This window comes from Clarias gariepinus, chromosome 2, assembly GCF_024256425.1.
Source record: "Clarias gariepinus isolate MV-2021 ecotype Netherlands chromosome 2, CGAR_prim_01v2, whole genome shotgun sequence".
Lineage (NCBI taxonomy): Eukaryota > Metazoa > Chordata > Actinopteri > Siluriformes > Clariidae > Clarias > Clarias gariepinus.
In genome coordinates this window covers 44,550,114-44,571,690 of record NC_071101.1, presented here as the reverse complement: position 1 = coordinate 44,571,690, position 21,577 = coordinate 44,550,114, and the positions used below count along the sequence as shown (strand labels likewise).

The 21,577-nt window shown below is 41.4% G+C and overlaps 1 protein-coding gene across 4 annotated transcripts in view; it reads left to right on the top strand.

Moving 5' to 3' along the window:
- The first annotated feature begins 6,806 nt into the window (after positions 1-6,806).
- Positions 6,807-21,577, top strand: part of tab2 (TGF-beta activated kinase 1 (MAP3K7) binding protein 2) — a 48,033-nt gene continuing 33,262 nt past the window's right edge. The window contains exon 1 of one of the 4 annotated variants that reach the window (XM_053479721.1): positions 6,807-6,985. The gene's annotated coding sequence lies outside the window, so the exon portion shown is untranslated. Of the gene's footprint in view, positions 7,338-21,577 lie in introns of all 4 variants that reach the window. The other 3 variants (XM_053479714.1, XM_053479705.1, XM_053479739.1) reach the window with 3 other exon arrangements.

The window sequence follows — 21,577 nt, the reverse complement described above, 5'->3', positions numbered from 1 at the left end:
GTATTTGGGATATGGGCCAGAGGGTTGTTCGAGCCGTGTGTGTGTGCATGTGTGTGTGTGTGTGTGTGTGTGTGTGTGTGTGTGTTAAAGCGTGTAGGAGCGGGGTCACCGAGACCTGTCTGTCAGACACAATCACTTTCTCGCATACTTGGGTAACACAGTACACCAGCACGCTCTCACACACACACACACACAGTTTTGCTCTATTTTTCCCCTCACAAAAATTTCTTTTTTCCAAACCCTGACTTTTAACCAACCTCCAGGCTCCTGGTTTATTTCCCACCTCAGGTCTGTGTGCATGTTCTCCCTGTGCTCGGTGGGTTTCCTCCGGGTACTCCGGTTTCCTCCCACATTCCAAGACATGCAGATTAGACTAATTGGTGTTCCCAATTAGCCCATAGTGTGTGAATGTGCATGTGAGTGTGTGTGTGTGCCCTGCGATGACTTGGCACCCAGTCCAGGGAGTAACCTGTCAAGTGCCCTACAGTTAGTCTCCTGGGAGAGGTTTCAGCCCCCGGCAACTCTGAATACAGGATAAAGTGTAGGACTTTTAACCAACAATATCAGATACATCTTGCAGAGCAAAACACTTCCACAGCCCCAGCTCCATCGTGGACTTTGATTGATCGTCTGGTGTTGATTCATTTTCTATACAAGCTACATTTTAATCACAAATGTTTAATCAATTTGCATCAAATTGATAGTTTTTGGGAGCTTTGGGGTCCTTGATAATATATCAATCATAAAATGTGGCCCCCCACAGACACAGACCCCCCCACTTGAAGTTTTATTTAAAACACAATTTAAACATCAGCCACAAATGGTTCATCCATCAGTGGCTTAGAGATTAGCTGAGGTGTGTTTTTGTGTTTCTGAATGTGTTCCTGTGGGGTACTGGTTGAACTGGTGTTTCTCTCTCTTTTTTTTTTTTTACAAAGCACAATCTGTATTATTCTCTATGGAACCTCAGGAAACAGTTGATGTAAAACAGGTGGAAGTCACATTCTTTGGCACTTGGCTTTAGGTGTATCTGCATCTCCTTGGGATTTCTCTTTCAAGATCTGAAATGGGTGTGGCGGGTCCTTTCTCCCCTTTTATTTATACCCCCCAGCAGTCGTGGAACTGGGACAACCTCTCTTGCCAGATTCTTGACACTTGTGCACAAGCTTTCTGCAATATACAACTTGAAAGTATAAAGCCTCATCGGTTCCTTCTTTTTTTTTAATTATTCCAACGCTGCTGCAACCTCTCTTGTAGGGCAGCCAAGCAGTCACGATGGTCATGTTTATAAAGTGAAACATCAGCTAGTGGTACCACTTCTTTGGCCTGACCAGTGCAATGAGAGAGTCATGCAGATTCACCCCAGCCATATTTTTATTGTACTTTCTGACCACGACAGGACAGGGGATATTGATGATTTCCCACCTATTATCCTTGGTGACAGGGTGTGCTTCAATGGATTACTGGGAAGAATTGACTAAACCATCATACCAAACATAATACAACTTTACAGCATGCAAGGTGGTTTCTTCAACCTTGGCCAGCATTATAATCTTGCCTGTGATGGAACTGCCTGTGCAAACACACAATCAACATTTCACATCTTTGCCACTGTCTCGCCCCAAGACAAAAGATCAAACCCACACCCACTTTAAATTTCGCTGGTCACAGACTTGTGTGATGTTTTACTTAAAAAAATGAAAAGGGGAAGTGTGTGGGCCAAAATAGTGGTTGGTTGCCTAAAGGGAAACACCATGCCACAGAGGGTTAAGAACATTACATTGTTTAAACCACACATGGGTTTGTTGATAACTTTTTCAAAGTAAATCTTAATCAGAAATATTTCAGTGTGATTTTTTTTTCAGAAGTCATTACAATAAAGAAAATTCTAAAATATTTTCATATTTTTGTTCTAAACGACACCTTGGCTTATCTGCAATACCCTTGTTGACCACTAGGTTATTGGACCTTATCAATTTTTATTTCATTATACATCTGAGCAGTTGACGGTTTAGAGATTTGCTCAAGGTTCCAACAAGGTTAACTTGTTGGATGTGGAGTTTGAATCTGGGACCTTCTACACACCAGTCCAATGTCTTAACCCCTGACACCTACAATTAAGAGTAAAAGTGAAGCCTGCTATAACATAAGATATAGCGCTAGCTTGTTTTGTGGATGTTCTACACCATTAACCGTACCTATTAAAAAATTAAGCAGTTTTGTAAGATGTTTTCTGAAATTGTTTATTTTACTAAAGCTAACTAGCAGTAGCACTGAAGATCGTTGTCATTTATAATTGTACTTTTACAAAGTTACCTCAGGTTAGCTCGTTTTAGCTAGCTGGGTGCTTTGGTCAGGTTTGTTAACCATCTAGCTAGCATTATGTTATGTCTAATAAGGGAGGATTGCTAAACTTACCTCAGAAATTAGTTTAAACTGATAGGTAACGCCTACCTATTATTACATGTTAGATGGACAGAAACCTGGAGTGAGTGAGGCATTAAAATAAGTCTGATGTGAAAGAAATAAACAAATTTAAAATTTGACTCCTCAAACGTAATCATTTCAGACTCCGCATCGCTCCTTAACGACATTAAACATAACATTTTAACAGGGTGTTGGAAGAGGCATGTTTCAGATTGGGATTAGTGTTATGGAGTCGGCATGATCCCCCGTGGCCCGCTGTCAGCTTCTGAGCTTCTGGAATGTTCTGTCTCATGTGGCTGATCACTAACAGGGATTAGAGGGGGAGCAGATTCCTGACCACACCACACCACACCACACACACACACATTTATGCTGACCTGAATTGTACCTAGGAGTCCTTTCAGCATGTCCCCATCATCACACTAGTATACATTAGTGTTATCTAACCCTGTAGTGACATGCACATGCTATAAACTGGACCTTTTAAAACGATGATTGTTTCTGTCATTTGAAAGTGGTCCTCACTCACTCACTCACTCATCGTCTATACCACTTTATCCTGTATTCAGCGTCGCAGAGGGCCTGGAGCATATCCCAGGAGACTTAGAGTACAAGGCGGGGTACACCCTGGACAGGGTGCCAATTCATCACAGGACACAGATACAAAGGCACTCATTCACACATTTGGGAACGCCAATTAGTCTTCGGAGGAAACCGGAGTACCCAGAGGAAACCCACCAAGCACAGACGGGAATTGAACCTAACCACTAAACCACCGTGCTGCCTGGAAGGGGAGCTATTATTTACTTTTTGGTCATTTTAAGACATTCAGCTTGGTCTGCAGTGTGTGTGTGTGTATGTGTGTGTGTACAAACAAAACAGTGTGTACTGTTCTCTGCTCCCATTAGAGTTACAGTCCTGACCTTGCTTCAAACCATTTCCACATGTTTGGGCCATTACAGGAGTTCCTGGGAGGCCGGTGTTTAAGATGAGAAGCAGGTGTACTAAGAAAACTTTCTACCTTGATGGTGTCCAAACACTAGTGAAACACTGGGTAGATTATTGTAGCGGGACATTACATAGAGAAATAAAGGGAGTTTTTACTGTGTTCTGTTATCCTGCACTGTTATCAAAAGTCCTGGTTTAATTTGAACGCCGCTCGTATATTCCATGTAACAATTGTAGCACAGCCGGAATGTTACGGAATGTTTTTTGGGAGGTTAGACGAAACCAGTGAACCCCTGAGGGAAGGAACGCTGAAGAAAATGGAGCTGAGTTGTCACTGCAAGCGTCTGATTGGTTGTCAGAGCCACACGGTTGCTGTTTTTTTTTTTCAGGTTTACGCTATCTTTTTTTTTTTTTTTTTTTTTTTTTACTTTAGTACAGTATGTGAATGTATGCTAGAAGAAGAAGAATGGTGTGTATAAGATGTTCTGTGAAAGCCCCAAGTCCTCTGACCTGTGCTGGACAGCGGGTCAAGCCATCGCTCAAAAGCGTCTTTGTTGGAAACCAGGAGCGTGACTCATCAAATACGAGCAGCGTGGAAGAGGAGAGAGAGATGAAAAGATGGAGAGAGAGAGAGAGAGAGAGTCCGTGCCACCCACACAAGTTCCCAGGAGTCAGTGTGTGTATGTGTGAGTAAAAGATTCTCAGGATTCTCTTTTGCTGAGTCAGTTCGGCTGAGTGTGTTTGAGTAAAGCGGTGAAGACAAACAACTAAAAGGTACGGGACAGATTTTCCTCTCATCTGCAAGAGGATGATGGTCTTGTGGTGGTGGTGGTCGGGGGGTGTTGGGGGATGGGGGGTAGTTGACTCTTTATTCCCCCCATGCTTTGTGTGTCAAAAGATCTCTATGGGTTTGTGTGTGTGTGTTGGATTCCAAATGCCAAATGCCAAGTATCCGCCTAGCTGACTGGGAAAGACACGCGTGCCAATCTTTCTAAACGGTGTCCCACAATAGATGAAAGATGTTATCAAGTGACGGTCTCCGGGCCATGCTAATCTGCAGCGTGGAGGGAAGGATTAGTTCAAGAGGAGATCCGAATTAAATAAAGTTCGAATACACGTAATGAATATGAATTGTTATGGAATAGTCTAAATGCATAAATAGCATCCAGCTAACTAAATGTCTCCTAATTAGCACCATCGACGCGTCTGCAGCGCCGGTGTAGTCCCTGTTACTATAGAAACAATAACAGACTCAAACCGCAGTATTGATTAGCATCCAAGCCGTGCTGTTATACAGAAATAACGCACACATTCTGACCAATCAGATTCAAGCATTCGAGCACACTGCTGGTTTAATGTCGCCTGGGATAAATAAGCATCAACGTCTTTTCTGTTGATTTTAGAGATGCGATGAAGAATAAAAGAAAATCAATGACCAAATTAGTTGCCAATTAATTTAATTAAATTGATTATTGATATAGGAGTCATTTACAGGGGGATGTGGGTTTCTAGCCCCCCAATAATCAAAACCCTCCTAAATATATCATAATATCATATAAAAATAAAGTAAAATTACTAAGTGTCAGAAAACGTGACCTTTTTTTGATTTAATGTAATCAAGCGAAGCCACATAACGTTCCGCCGCCCCTGCGTGAGACTTGGGCGCGTCCAAACCATCTTCCTCAAGCGCATACACAGTTCCAACAATTTTAAAGTTGTTGGTTTGTCAAAAGACAAAAAGAGACAAATTATTGTCATTGTCTTCAGTTTTTGTCACTGTCCCCGAGTGTTGAATCCAAAGTTACACCCCTGATCGATGAGCCGGTGATGTAATGACACATATTTTTTATGATGCTCTGACAGACAGGCGTGACAGAAATGATTATTTTTGCTGTAACTTGGAGGGGAAAGGAAGAAAAAAAGGGGGCCTAGTAGCATCAGGAAAGAAAGAATATTTTCACCACACACTTAATCTTGGTTTTCTTAATATTTCAACTTAACTGTCATCATCGCCATCTGTTTAAAGTTAGCAGTTAAACTTGAACTTTCTTTTATTCTTTTAATTATTTCAATCATTTTATTCAAATATATTTTCTATAATACAAACTTACATGTCTAATAACATTTGTATTATTTTCCCCTTAAAATATGACATTTCGTTGTAAAATTATATATATAATATATTTCTTTTTCCACTATACTGTAACTTTTTGTTGGCAAATTTTAGGTGCATTGTTTTACTTTTTGTTGGAGTGTTATTTAAAAACATTTTCCCCTTTAAAATATTATTAACCTTTTATCCTTCTCTTAAAATAATCTTATCTTAATAATCCTATTTTCATAACACTCCTTATTTAGATAAATGAATAATAATAAAACAATATTGTTGCTGTTTGTCTTTCGGCTGCTCCTGTCGAGGGTCCGCCACAGAAGACCTTTAGATTCGCACAAAACCTGGCACAGATGCCCTTCCTCAGGCACCCCTCCCATTTTATCCAGGGTTTGTGCATTGGGTGGGAATGGAACCTAAGCCTTCCGCATGTACATTTCCACAAAATATATAAAAAAATATATATATAATAATAGTAATATTATATAATAATAATAATAATAATAATAAACCTACTTCCCCAACATTCTTTAGTTAAAGTACATATATAAATAAACAAGCATTTAAAAAAAATCATCATCATTTAATTATTATTATTAATTACCCTACTTCTCTAACATTTCTTAGTTAAAATAAATAAATAATAACAATAATTATTATTTAAGATTATCATTACTATTATTATTATTAGTATATTGTTACATAATAATAACCCTATTTTCCTAACACTCTTTAGTTAAAATAATGATAATAATAATAATAATAATAATAATAATGATAATAATAATAATAATAGCGATGTTAGTCTTTTGGCTGCTCCTGTTGAGGGCTTGCCACAGCAGACCAACTGATCCGCACAGGTTTTTACGCCTGATGTCCTTCCTGACAATACCCTCCCAGTTTATTCGTTTTTTTGGGACTGGCGCTGCGTCCAGTGGCTGGAGTTTAGGCGTTGGGTGGGACTCGAACCTGCACCTTCTGACAAGAAACCTACCACTGAACCCTATTTTCCTGACACTTCTTAGTTTTAATAAAATAAAACTAAAACTAAAACTAAAATCATTTATGCCTTTTTTTTTTACCTCATGGTTTATTTGGATAATGTTTACCTTGTACTATATTACATGCACATGTTGTCTACAATATCTTATGATATTACATTATATATATATAATGTTCAGTGTATGTGTTGAAGAACTAAATATATAAATAACGTAAATAAATAATTAATGGAAGCAAGAGTTAGAGGAATCCAGTCGAAGTTTTCCTGCTCGCGCCCCTTTAAGGAAAAAAAGAGGGAAGTCTCGCGAGAGCCGCGCGTGCGGCCGCCATATTGCGCGACGGTTATTTTGATTCGTATGTGTCGGAAACGAGAGAGAGAGAGAGAGAGAGAAAAGAGAGAGAGAGAGTGAGAGAGTAAACCCGAGAGAGAGGAGTACAGGAGGAGAAGAGGAAGAGGAAGAGTTCAAACAACTCCAGAGGAAACTAAAACAGCTGAAGGTATTAATATTACTAACAGTAAGACAGGACTCGGTCAGCGGGTGTGTGTGTGTGTGTGTGTGTGAGACTGTAAGCGGGGGACAGACTCGGTGTCCCCCCCCCTCCCTCTCTACAGCACCACCACCACCACCACCTCCTCCTCCTCCTCCTGCTGCACCCCCCGGACTGTGGAGTGAAGTCCCGCCGTGCTCCGCGCTCTCAGGCCCGGCTCCGAGTTCCTCCTCCTCCCGGCCCTGACACTCAGCCCCGGGGCTGGGACCCTACACGAGCCTCGGTGTCCGGAGCGGAGCGGAAGGCGGCCCGGGGAGCGGCGGCGGCGGCGGCAGCGGCGGCAGAGGAGCGCGCTGACACGGTAAACAACAGAACAACACGTAAACAAACAACACAAACAAACACAGAAGAAGAAGAAGAAGAAAAAAAAAAAACAGCAGCCGTTAGGGTTTAATACGGAGCTTTTTTTTCTTTTAAACAAGACTTCCTGTTTAAAGTCGAGCGAGTTATGGATCAGGCCTGAGAGTAAACCGTGCTGTGTGACTCTGTTAGCTCTCAGTGTGTGTGTGTGTGTGTGTGAGAGAGAGAGAGAGAGCAAAGAGAGAAAAAAAAACCGTTGAGATGGAAAAAAGTTTTCCAGATGACGGATTGAGAGCAAACCACAGTTCTGTAGCTGTTTCTGGAAAACTCTAGAATGTTCCTTACAGTCTGCACGAGCTCTCACCTCTCAGACTCACTCTCACTTTACTCTCTGTTTCTCATCATACGCACTCTGCTCTTTAGCTTTCTGCTAATCTCCAACACGGCTCACACTCTCTCTCTCAGTGTATGTGTGTGTGTTTGTGTGTGTGAGGAGTTTTAAACATAAAATTTCGTTTACAGAACTTTCTGTATTGGATAATGTGTAGAAATGAAGCTCTGGGTTTGTCTCAGTCCTCACACTGCAGTGTCATTATTATTATTATTATTATTATTATTATTATTAATAGTAATAACAATAGTAATAACAACAATACTAATGTCATATAATAGTACACAACATATATATAAAACTAATAATTGTTCACAGAAATCCTCACATTTCTTTGTGTTTTTCCTCAGAAAATCCTCCGCGATATTTTTTATACCCCTGTTTTCCGTGGCAATATAAAATTTTTCTGAGTTTAAAATGAATTTAAAGTGTTTCAGGAGCATATTTAGGGTTTAAACTAGCCATTTATAGTTTTTTTTTTTTTTTTTTACCGCATCCAAACTTTTTGGATTTTGGATGCTCTGGGATGTGCACTATGGCTGTAGCTATTGAATATTTTAGTAATCGAGTATTCTACCAAAAATGTCATCGATTAATCAGATAAAATGTGCTTGATTAAACATCAATGTAAAATATATAAGAGAAACAAAAATTAATTGGTTTTCCTTTTAGAAAAATCGACTTTTATTTTTTAAATGCATCCAGCATTTTGTCAAAAATAAACATTGTCATTATTCACAATACAAGGAATAGCTTGACTGAGATGAATTAAGTGCATTACAGCGCTGTACATTCTTATTTTAAAGCATCTTCTCAGATGCAAAAACTAAAAAGGTATTTCAAATGACTTTAAGTATCAAAGTAGATTTAAGTATCGCTCCCTCAAGTACAATACACACTAACTGTTTGCGTCTCCTTCCGCTTTGTGGGTGACGTCAGCGCTGCTTCTTCGGCGGTGTTTACTGGCGGCTCGCATCCGGAAGCGCGCTGTGTCACGTTAAACGAATAATTGCGCAAAAGCATAACGCAGCCTTTTAAAATTCATTAAAAGTAGCTTCGAGGCAGAAGATTTTGCCCCGCTCATTTTTTGTAATCGAATTACTCGAGTTACTCAAGAAATCATTTCAGCCCTAGCTGTTACTCTTAATACCTTAATGCATTTCGAAATTTTAACACGTTTCTATTTTGAATGCAAATTAATCACATGACCAAGTGTGACCTGAATGGCTTCCCATAATCGTAGTGCGATTACCCGGCTGTGTGAGATAACAGCGCGTTTTACGCGGATAATAGGATGACTGAGGAAACGTCTCCGGGTGCGCTAGATTATATGTAAGACGTAGAAGCGGTGGCTCGGGCAACTAAAGATCTCTAGGTTGTTTATTTTCCAATCTGAGGATCCGGGTTCGAGCCCCGCTGTTGGTTCGACGTTTATTATATTATTTATTTACTGAGCACCTAAACCGAAAGTTATATATAATATCCTGTAGACAACATGTAACATAGCACAGTGTAAACCTCAACAAAATAGAATATTATTATCATTATTATTTATTTTAATTTACTAAGGAGTGTAGCTCTGTGGTTAAGGATTTAATCACACCTACTCATCAGAACACACACCGCATCACCCTCATGTTGCCCCTGTTGGGCCCTTGACTGAGGCCCTTAACCCTCATCTGTAAGGCTTACAGTATATTGTGCTATATTAAATGCACATGTTGCACAAATTTTCAAATACAAATGTATTTTATCTATTATTTTGTTTAATTATTAAATACATATTCATACAGAACATAACGCGTGTGTGTATTACATACATACACATAGACAACACGTGTAACAACACGTCTATTACATAGACAACACGTGTAATATGTGATATAGCACAATGACACCTCAACAAAATAAAATGTTGTTGTTGTTATTATTATTTAAACTACTAGCTCAGTGTTTAAGGTGTTGCACTACTGATCAGAACGTCCCAGGTTTAAACCCCAGCACCACCCCTGCTGGGCCCTTGAGCGGGACCCTCAACCCTCACTTGCTCAGATGTAAGGTTTAAATAGTTTTATATAACATGCACATGGCTATATAAAACTACGGGTTGTTGTAATATATCATGATCCGTATGTGTGTTCGATAAATGTATTAAATAATAAATAAAAAAATGATAAAACAGATAAAGTCATATAAGGAAAGAGGGAAGTTGCCCCTGATGGGCCCTTAAGCAAAACACTCAACTGCTCAGGGGCCCATGAGATTATAAGGATAATGAGATTATAAAGTTAAGTCAGTCTGGATCAGGGCATCTGCTAAATAACCTAAAGGTACAGCGGATCATACAAACGCCTTGCCTTAAGAACAGAAATTCGTCTTGGATTACGAGCAAGCTGAACCGAACGTCAGCTAAGTCTCGTGTAAGTGCGGGAGCTGCTTAAAACTTTTTTACATTTGCATCAGTGAAAAGCCAAGCAAAGATAGTTTATATGTTTTTGTTGTGGATTGTTTTTGTGCAACTGTTTTGTGTGATGATTCACTTATGGCCACACTGGCTTCAAAATCTAATAAATTGATGTGGAGCTACAGAAACATTTTTATTGCATTACATTCGTGTTTAAAAAATCTCCCATCAAAAACTGGACATATATGAGGAGCTACACCTATAGATGTTTGGCAGTGTCTGTCATAATGTGATTAATTGATTGATTGATTTTTTAGTTAAGATTGGGTATTCTTTTTAAAAAGACAGTATTGACTTTTTTTTTTGTCTTCATTTAAATCCTGACATATTTGCCCAATCTTAAGTTTATGGTCGCCTAATTATATATAATTTCAGAAATTTTCCGTTTTTTGGATCCAACTTTCCTTTTTTTCTTCTTAAATAAATAATAATACTACTAATACTACTCTTGCCATTTAAGTGTCTCGTGGGGGGGAGGGCATGTTATGATGTGTAAAAACTTACTTGGTACTTTTCTTCAGTACCCTCGGTACCAGAAACAACCAATTATTAGACACCACATTATCAAAAATCTCTTTAGGATGAAACATCAAAGTTGTACAAAATGATTTATAAACAGGTATAGTTCTGAATCACATCCTGTAAGTTTTATTTCTAAGGTTAAAAAAAAAAGAGAGATATATAATGATGTCATCTGTGTATATGTTTTATACAAGTCGTGTTGTATCAAGAAAATGCGACACCTGCAGTTTTGAAATCAATTAAGTGGGCCAAAAAAAAAAAAACAGTTTGTATTTGTTTTGTTCTTGCGTTGTGTGGAAATGTTCACCCTGTAAATATGAAGAAAATGTTAAAATATTTTTAGGGACGTGTGAGATAAACAGAAGAAGAAGAAAAATGCAAAGATAAATAAATAAAATGTAAGTAACCAGAGCGAGCACAAAGCAGTAAGAAGTAAACAATAAAATGTTCATGTGATTCGTTTCATACGCTTTGGATAAAAAAAAAAAAACGTGACCAGTTTTATCAAAGTTGTGTATAAACATTACACAATAATAAACAGGCAGCTTAAAAAAACATGTTGATAATAAATTATCAATAATATTATAATAATAAAAAAACTTTCTTCAGCTTGTTTGTGAAGTAACGATGCTGTACATGTGTGTGTGTGTGTAACGGATCCTGAAAGTCACATGACTTGTCATGTTTTCTCCGTATTAAGCCACACCCTAGCATTATCACGCAGCAGCGTGCCCTGCGCCCGCCCCGCGTCTCTTCTCCTCTGTTACATTTCAACAGCGAAGACTCGCTCGCTCACTAGCTTGTGTATGATAAGCACTGTTTTTCTGGTGGCGCTGATTAAAATAGGACATGTGTGTGGAATTTTACATCAGCCTGGTGTATGGATGTTGATGAGCACGTGTGAGAGGGTGTGTGTGTGTGTGTGCGCGCGTGTGGTTTTTGCGAGATATCTGTAATAAACGTATTAGATATGTACAATTGTAAACAATATTTTCAGTGTGTAAGTAAACGTATAAAGTGTTTAAAGTCTGGTATATTGTGTCTGTGTGTGTGTGTGTGTGTGTGTGTGTGTGTGTGTGTGTTTGTGTGTGTATGTGAGGGGGGAGAAATGAGTCGGCCTCACCGGTTTCAATGAATCAGTCCGGGAGCGCGATGATGTCTGAAAATGTCTGTCCTGTAAAACTGTCTTGATGGTGAATAATCCTATTTACGGAAAATCCTCAACAAAACAGAGTTTACGGTCCAATACAGTGGAAAACATCTCTGAGACAAAATTCCGTCCAGGATTCCCATCACGATTTAAAGGCACAGAGACGAAACACAAAAAAGGCGTGATTATAGTTTTTTGGACACATGATGGAAGTGTGAGGAAAGGGGACTAAGATTTAGTCAAGTTGAATCGGTATGATTTATATTGTATATTCATGTCAAAGGCGTATAAGACTCACTCTGTCGGACTTAAGAACAAATCCGACTTATGAACTTATATGCTCCCGAACTCGTTCGTAAATCAGGGACGTACTGTAAAGCTAGCTTGCTTTGCTAATCTAATGCAAGCACGCGACAGAACCCACAGAGAACCCGGAATTTTCGAATTGATGGGGAAAAAAAAGTCTTGAGCCACGCCCACAAACGACGACTGTAGCAATGACACGAGGCGCTTGTGAACTTAATGAACTTGAGGGTCAACGCTGCTCTCGTGGAAAAACTTTTGTTTTTTTATCTCCGCCCCCCGATTGTGATTTCATTTTTGTTAGCTAATTAAAAACTAGAAGCTGTAGCACGCGGTATAACGATGGTCCGTTGCTCGTGTTTCCTCAGTGGCCAGTAAGTTTTCGCCCCCCAGTTTGAACGGTCGAACGCAGACCCGTGCAGTTGCTCATCAGGTTCGTGTCTTTACTCTGACACGCCCTACTCGCGTCACGATGCAGTTACGGGGTTTTTTACTCCTGATGGGTCACGACATCTAAAGCATTTTGAGTGTTTTGTAATTTCAGGAAGTGGAATTTTAGGAGTGGTGTAAGGATACGCGTGTGGTCTGACGGGCGGGAGAGAGAGAAAGAGAGAGAGGTGTGTGTGTGTGTTACGGGTGGCACTGAGGCTGTTGCGCAAGTTTTAATTACTAAAAACTCAGGCCTGGGAACATGCACCGCTGAACGCCTCGGCTCGTGTCAGGATCGCATTGTGTTCTTTAAACCCCGACACGCCTTAAATGATTTTTATATATTTTTTTGGCTAACACACAGATACAGACGAGGGAACGTTCTCACTGCAGATACAATGACTTAGAAAGTGCAAATTATAATAAACGTCTTTTTAGCCAACACAGTGTAAATGTAACTAGATATAAATATAACAGGTATAGTAAAGATACAGTTAAAAGAAACATAATTAACAGATTCGCCCTATTTTGTTTTTGTTTCATTATTTATTAAAGTGTAATAGTGATGAGTTACTGGTATAGTCATGCTGTCGCTCTGTCACGCTCTCACACTCTCACACACTGTCACCATGTTATACTGTGTCTGTGTCATATCATTCCACTGTCGATCCGTCACGCCGTTATACTGTCACTGTGTTGCTCCGTCACGCCGTTATACTGTCACTGTGTCGCTCTGTCACGTGGTTATACTGTCACTGTGTTGCTCCGTCACGCCGTTATACTGTCACTGTGTTGCTCCGTCACGCCGTTATACTGTCACTGTGTCGCTCTGTCACGTGGTTATACTGTCACTGTGTCGCTCTGTCACGCCGTTATACTGTCACTGTGTCGCTCTGTCACGTGGTAATACTGTCACTGTGTCGCTCTGTCACGTGGTAATACTGTCACTGTGTCGCTCGGTCACGTGGTAATACTGTCACTGTGTCGCTCGGGCACGTGGTTATACTGTCACTGTGTCGCTCTGTCATGCCGTTATACTGTCACTGTGTCGCTTTGTCACGTGGTTATACTGTCACTGTGTCGCTCTGTCACGTGGTAATACTGTCACTGTGTCGCTCTGTCACGTGGTAATACTGTCACTGTGTCGCTCTGTCACGTGGTAATACTGTCACTGTGTCGCTCTGTCACGTGGTTATACTGTCATTGTGTCGCTCTGTCACGTGGTTATACTGTCACTGTGTCGCTCTGTCACGTGGTTATACTGTCATTGTGTCGCTCTGTCACGTGGTTATACTGTCACTGTGTCGCTCTGTCACATGGTAATACTATCACTGTGTCGCTCTGTCACGCCATTATACTGTCATTGTGTCGCTCTGTCACGTGGTTATACTGTCTCTGTGTCGCTCTGTCATGTGGTTATGCTGTCACTGTGTCGCTCTGTCACGTGGTAATACTGTCACTGTGTCGCTCTGTCACGTGGTAATACTGTCACTGTGTCGCTCTGTCACGTGGTTATACTGTCATTGTGTCGCTCTGTCACGTGGTTATACTGTCACTGTGTCGCTCTGTCACGTGGTTATACTGTCATTGTGTCGCTCTGTCACGTGGTTATACTGTCACTGTGTCGCTCTGTCACATGGTAATACTATCACTGTGTCGCTCTGTCACGCCATTATACTGTCATTGTGTCGCTCTGTCACGTGGTTATACTGTCTCTGTGTCGCTCTGTCATGTGGTTATGCTGTCACTGTGTCGCTCTGTCACGTGGTTATGCTGTCACTGTGTCGCTCTGTCACGTGGTTATGCTGACTGTGTCACTCTGTCACGTGGTTATACTGTCACTGTGTCGCTCTGTCACGTGGTTATACTGTCACTGTGTCGCTCTGTCACGTGGTAATACTGTCACTGTGTCGCTCTGTCACGTGGTTATACTGTCTCTGTGTCGCTCTGTCACGTGGTTATACTGTCATTGTGTCGCTCTGTCACGTGGTTATACTGTCATTGTGTCGCTCTGTCACGTGGTTATACTGTCTCTGTGTCGCTCTGTCACGTGGTTATACTGTCTCTGTGTCGCTCTGTCACGTGGTTATACTGTCCCTGTGTCGCTCTGTCACTGTCGCTCTGTCACACCATTATACTGTCGCTCTGTCACCCCGTTATACTGTCGCTCTGTCACGCCGTTATACTGTCGCTCTGTCACCGTGTTGCGCTGACACTGTGTCGCTCTGCCACGCCGTTATACTGTCACTGTTTCTGTCTTTCGCTCTGTCACTGTGTCTTTGTCACCATTCCACTGTCGCTTTGTCACGTGATTATACTGCCATCGTGTCACTCTGTCACGTTGTTATACTGTCACTGTGCCGCTCTGTCATGTGGTTATACTGTCGCTCTGTCACTGTGTTGCTCTGTCACGTGGTTATACTGTCACCATGTCACTCTGACACCATGTTGCTCTGTGGATTTGTCATGCAATTATACTGTCACTATGACGCACTGTGAATCAGATATCATCTCTGTATCACTTTGTCAGTGTGTTGCTGTGTCAACCTTTACACTGTCATTCTGTCGCTCTGTAACTGTCACACCATTTCACTGGTGCTGTATCACTTTGTCACTCTGTCATGTTACATGTGTCTGTTGTGCGGTTACATTGTCACTCCGTCACTGTGTCACTTTGTCTGATTGTGTAATTTTGTTACTGTTTTGTTGCCCGTCACATCACGTCACTGTTACACACTCTGTCTCTCTCCATCTGTCTCTCTGTCACACTCACTCTATCACCGCTGTCACCTCTATGCCCTGTCCCTCTGTCCCTCATGTCTGTTTCAATGTTGCACTCTTATCACTCTGTCACACTTGCCCGGTCACCTTCTCATACTGTAAAGACTTGTCTTATCGTCCTGTTTGTCTCTCAGATTCATAGATTTCTTCTGTCCAAGTCACTCCGTCACCCTGTCGGTCTGTCACGCTGTAACTGTCACACATACTTCCTTTTCGTCACTCTGACACTCGCACTGTTTTTCTCGTCCGTCTTGTCGGTTTATTGCTCACTCGTTACAGAAAACTTTGAGCTTTAAGTTAAGAGATCAGTGCTCAGTGGAATAAACCCCTGTCTCTCTGAGACATGTGCCAGGTTTACTAAACGGTACAAGCGTACAAGGTGGGCTCTTGTTAGCCTTCGCGAGTGTAGCTGCACGTCTGTGTGAAGGTACATGGTGTTCAGACTCACACTGGGAGAGACCGAGACACATGCACAAAAAAAAAAAAAATGATACAAATAAATCTCTGACAAGTACAGGACGGTCAACAAACTTGTTTTGAGGTTCGTGAGTTCTGTAGAGAGAGAAAGAGAGAGAGAGCGACTGCATGAAATCTATACACACACACGCCGACCGCTAGCTCATTAAAAACCCCTTCAGACGGTACTCAGTTCCTTATATCTGTCAGAGCGGTTAGCTTCTGTCGCGCGGCTGTTTATTTTTCCATTTGCGGCGTTTCTGACGCCCCTGCCAAGGGCCTCTCTCATTCTGTCTGTCTCTCTCTCTCTTACTCTCTCTCTCTCTGTCTGTCTGTCTGTCTCTCTCTCTGTGTCTCTCCATGTCTCAGTCTTTATTCCTGGACAGACCACACTCGGGTCAGTGAGCCAGTAGATAAGGAAGTGTTGTCGGAAATACCAGAGCACACGTCTCCTCTACAGAGCAGCGCGTCAACGACGTGGCAACGAACCGAACTCTTAAAAATGCTGTTGTCCCCCGTCCCGTCCTGTCCCCGCCCCGCCCGCCACGAAAACGAGCTCTGGTGCAAAAAAGTGTCTCGCTTTGGAATACGTGTTTTATATGATGTGTATCTTTATTCATAATCCTGTGTTCGTGTCCAGTGCGAGACGTCTGAAGAGATGTACTGTAAGTGTCCTGACATCAGGGAACTACAGACCGATTTGTAGTGTACACGATCGAAATTATGGTTATTTTAATTTATATATGGATTCGAGGTGAGATAAACATCGCTGTTCCATTATAATCCTACAGGTGGCGCCGTCTAAACTCCACACATAAGTAGAAGGCACAGCGTCCAAATTTTGTTAAAAAAATATATAGCCTATATAAATAATCAGGATACAGCGGTTCCTCCGAAAATTTAAAAGTGAAATTTTGCACTAAATTTACAAAAATTGTAAAAACTGGTGTAAGTTTGCACTTTTTAAATGTTTTTATTTCAAATAGAGCTGTGTGTGTGTGTGTGTGTGTGTGTGTAATCCTACAGGTGACGCCCTCCGAACTATTTACACTTTTTCACCCGGTTTGGTGGAAGTGAATTATTTACTAAAAGTTTGTTTATAAATAATAATTATGGTGGATGACAGAGATACGCACCGCTCAGTTAAATGTGAAACTCTTGTATGTAAAGGTTGTTTGTAGTGTTTAAATGCTGCGTTTGGTTTTTAAGTGAGAAAACGAATGTTATAAAGACCGGCGTACATTGAATTACTCATTAAAGTTCTTTAAAGGTTTAATATTGTAAAAGAAAATGGACAGAAAATGTGTAATATCAAATTGAGATTTTTATAAAACCGCGATACTTAATAGAATCGACTCGTATCGTGATGATATCGTATCGGGAGGTGACTGGTTGGACTGTTAATTGAAAGCAGTGTGGATCAAACGTGTACGTGTGTGAGTGACTGAGAGAGTGAGGATCCCTATCAGGTGTTAATGTGGAAGGTTTATTCATCATTGATCGTCTTGTCTCGACGTCCAAACAGCATATGGTGATTTAAGACACGCAGATGCGTTTAAGATAATGATACTGACTCACACACACACCATCATTCCACCTGCGAGTGTGTGTGAGCGTGTGTGTGTGTGCGTGTAGATCTGGGAGCGGTTGAGCGGCGTTTGATCCTAAAGCGTCCGAGGATCAGGTTGCCGCCGTGTCGATGCCAGCGCGAGTGCGGCTCACCTCAACTTGGCAACAAAGGTGTCGTCGTGACGGTTTTCGCCCGAGGATGTAGTGGAGTTATTAGATGGAAAGAGAGAGAGAGAGAGAGAGAGAGAGGTTCTCAGAGCTGTACCTGTCACACACACACACACACACACGAAAGCAAAGAGGAAAATATCCCATTTGGCTGCGATCTCAGGACGAGTAAATACTAGTAAAGCAGCGACTGGATGGTGTGTGTGTGTGTGTGTGTGTGTATTCTCGGCAGATCCAGATCCTGCTCCAGCTCCGGGCTAAAACCCGTCCCACTGGCTGCAGAACACATAGAAAAGGAAAGAAAACACTCTGACGCTAAACAAAGATATATTGTTCACTATAATTGAGATTTGGACGTCGACCCACCGGGTTATAAATAAAGCGAACCGCGGACTATTTTTGGTGCCACTGGCAACCGATCGAGCATCAGACTGAAACCGGGACTCGTAAACGCCGTCATCCCGCAGACACACACTGCTCACACCCCTTTCAGACCAGATGTGTGTGTGTGTGTGTGCGTGAGGTTATAACAAAATGATGACATCGGTGAGGGTGTTACGAGTCTCCTCCCCTTCTTTGAGTCAGCTGGTCACTCAGAGCGCGCGTCCACCTCGGCCACGTCTCACTCTCTCTCCGGACGCTGCAGTGAAGCTAATTAAACTCAGCATTTGGAGCGTTTATAAATTATCTGTGTTTGTTGATTGATTGATTTTGTTTTAGATATTTGCCACATTGATTAAATGTTTCGTCGCTGTCGTTCTGTTATTGCTCAAACCGCTCGTATACTAAAAACAAGAAGAAGTGGTACACTTCCTACACAATGTGATTGTTTTGCAGATTTATTTTTTAACTTTCTTTTTTTGCGACTTAGTGTGTATTTAGAGGAGCATGAGGATCATGACGCAAAACAAACATTCAGTTAATACATTTATTTTTTTCATTTGTTAAATGCTGAGTGATCGATTTTCGACTAATCGTTGCTCTTCCTACATGACTTGTGTTTAGCAGTGGATTTAAATTACATTTATTTTTATATTCTTAAAGCTGTTTGTTAAAATGTGGCAGCAAATCCTGTTTGTGATTGTTTACTGTGCGGTAAACAATAGAAGAGCCCACAGATTAAAAAATAATTTAAAAAAAAGGTTCAGGTTTAAATTCTTTTTTAACTAGTGTAATGCAAAAACAAATGAACAGACAAAAACTGAAATATTAAACGTACCAAACTTCCACGTTTTAAAGTAGTTTAGGTAAATGTAGAAATGTTTAACAATCTAAAAGTGGGAAAAAAAAAAAAAGATTTGATTTCCGCCTCAGGAATTTTTTTTTTTTTTTTTTTGTCAGCCTTGCAGCTACTAGGAAGTGTTGTGTAACGCTTAATTATAAATTGTTTACTCGGCATTTAACAGATGAACAAATGTAATAACTGTGTGTTAGTTTTGTGTAATTATTCTCTTAATAACATGTTAGTTTGTTGCTTTTCAGTAGAAACACAACTAAAGAAACGGCCGATTAGAGGACATAATAAGACTGTTGTGGTTAATGTGTGTGTGTGTTTTGTTAGGTGTGTGTTCCGTGTGTAACACTCCAGTGAATCTCTGATTGGTCACGTATTTTTTTTTCGTAGCGGCGGCACATCAGCGCGCTCTGTCTGACGCGCTAACGTCTCCATGGTAACGGGACTCTATCTGACTGTCTGTATGTCTCTCCCTCCCTCGCAGTCTCTCACTCTTTCCCTGTTCAAACTTCTGTCTGTCTGTTTGTCTTTCTGTCTCTCTCACTCTGTCTGTCCTTTTGTCTTCTTGTCCATCTGTTTCTTTCTGTCTCTTTCTTTCTTTCTCTCTGTCTGTCTGTCTCTCTGTCTGTCTGTTTCTTCCTTTCTCACTCTCTTTCTGTTCATTCTTAGTCTCTTTCTTTTTCCATATCCTGTGTCTCTCTCTCTGTGTCTCTCTGTCTTTTTGTCTCTGTCTCAGTACTCAGATGTGTATTTTCGACTCTACCTCCTGAGCCTTAGGCAAAAAAAAAAAAAAAAAAAAACGAGCCATATTTTTCCATCAAACGGGGGACGGGCCGAATCGACACACACTGACGACTTCTTCTTTTTCCTCATCATCCCCTCTCCCCCCTCCCCCTCCCTTTTTTCCAAAACACGTTGCACAACAGCACTTGTAAGCCCGCGCACACACCACACTCAGCCAGCGGAGAGCGCTCCTTATGAATAACAACCGACCCCGGATCAGGACTTTAACACGCCGGGTCAGGACTCTGTCCTGTCAGTCTTAGAGACGTCCCTCCATCCCTCCCTCCGTCCCCCCGCCCCTCCTGAATGTGTCCGCCAGGTTTCAGAGGAGAGGTGTGTGTGCGGGTCTTCCACACACACACACACACGCCGCGTCATTCCTCTGTGGGAAGGTGCTGGCTCGATCTCACACACATACACACACACACACACACACACACATCCAACCTGTCAGCACACACACACACACCACGTTTGTAAAAATGCAGACAAGCAAGCTCATGTCTAGCGTTACTGACGGACCGCACGCCCTTCTACAGAATCTTTAAGAAGTCCTGAGAGATAACAGAGTGCTGGGGTTAAATATAGATGCTTTCACACACACACACACACACACACACATACACACACACACGCCACCGTGGACAGAGAGAGAGAGACTCTTCTAGGGCTGGGTGATAAAACAATAACGATATGTATCGCGATAGACACGTGAGCGATATCAATAAAAAATGTGTTCGATAAAACGTTCGATGATTTTTATTTTTTGTCAGAAGAAAACAGAGGTCGCGAAGCTAGTTTGGTTGCTGTCATGCGCAGCACTAGGACCCTGAAGTAGTACGGTGGTCGCGATTCAGGAAGTATAAAAGGAGACAAGATGGCGCTTCACATCGGACAGTCACTGAGTCTGCCCATGTCGACGCTTCGCCAGATCTTATGTGATTTTGGGTTCAATTCCTGATTGAGTGTGTGTTGTTAGAACGCGGTGTTAGCTTCTCCGCTTTATTTTGTCAGTTCTCGCGGCAGCGCAACAGCCCGTTAAATCATGCCCATGCAGTGATGGGAAAGACAAACAAGTCGATGCATGTCCATTCTTTTATTTTCTGCGTTGTCAGGCAATATTACAAACTTCCGGGGTGGATTCCGTCCTTAAATCAAACCAAAAACTACTGAAAGAAAACCGGTTCAGGCTCTATATTCCAGCTCATCTCACATTTCCGCGTTCACGCACATTGGACTGCATTACCCACAAAGCATTGCCTGCACTGGACTACACTCCCGTAAACAGCTGCCGTAAAATCAACCTCTCTCCCGCAACAGCGGGTAATATTGTGTAAACTCTTGCTCTCGGCGTGAGAGAGTTCTTACAATGACTCGCGTGGTTATCCTGCCTGTTCGCACTATTTCCGCGTTTGGATTTACCGTCCACGCTACAAGGGCTAACTGCTAGTCTTCTGCTCCGCTTCCGGTTACCCGTGACAGTTGCATTAACAAAGGCACTCGCTCTCTAACGTCAATCATGTAACAGTATCACGTTTGGTTGCGCCATGTCGTTGTCTCATGCTGGTCTGCTGGATTCCTCTTCAAAAGCAGAAAATGCACTTATTTTATTACACTTTATTAAGCATTTCTTACATTTTCTTTCATTTTGCACCTTAAATGTTAAGAGATAATTGTTAAGTGTTCGTTGTGACTTTAGACTTATGTTTACATTTTAATAATTTGAGTTTTTCATGGTTATTGACATTTCGGTCTTAATAACTGAGGGGACTATGATCAGAGGAAGGTTAAGTTTAAAATAGTCTAAGTTTAAAAAAGTCTAAAAAGACTCTTCTATAACACGCCGTTTAGTTCTTGACTGATTTTCTGTAACATCGCTCTCTCTGAACCTTTTTTTTTCTTTACCAAGAAATTATTAAAAATTGCAGGACACCCCCTTGCAGGAGTGTGATCATGTGACTGACACTAAGAGAAAGAAATTTCTTTCTTTC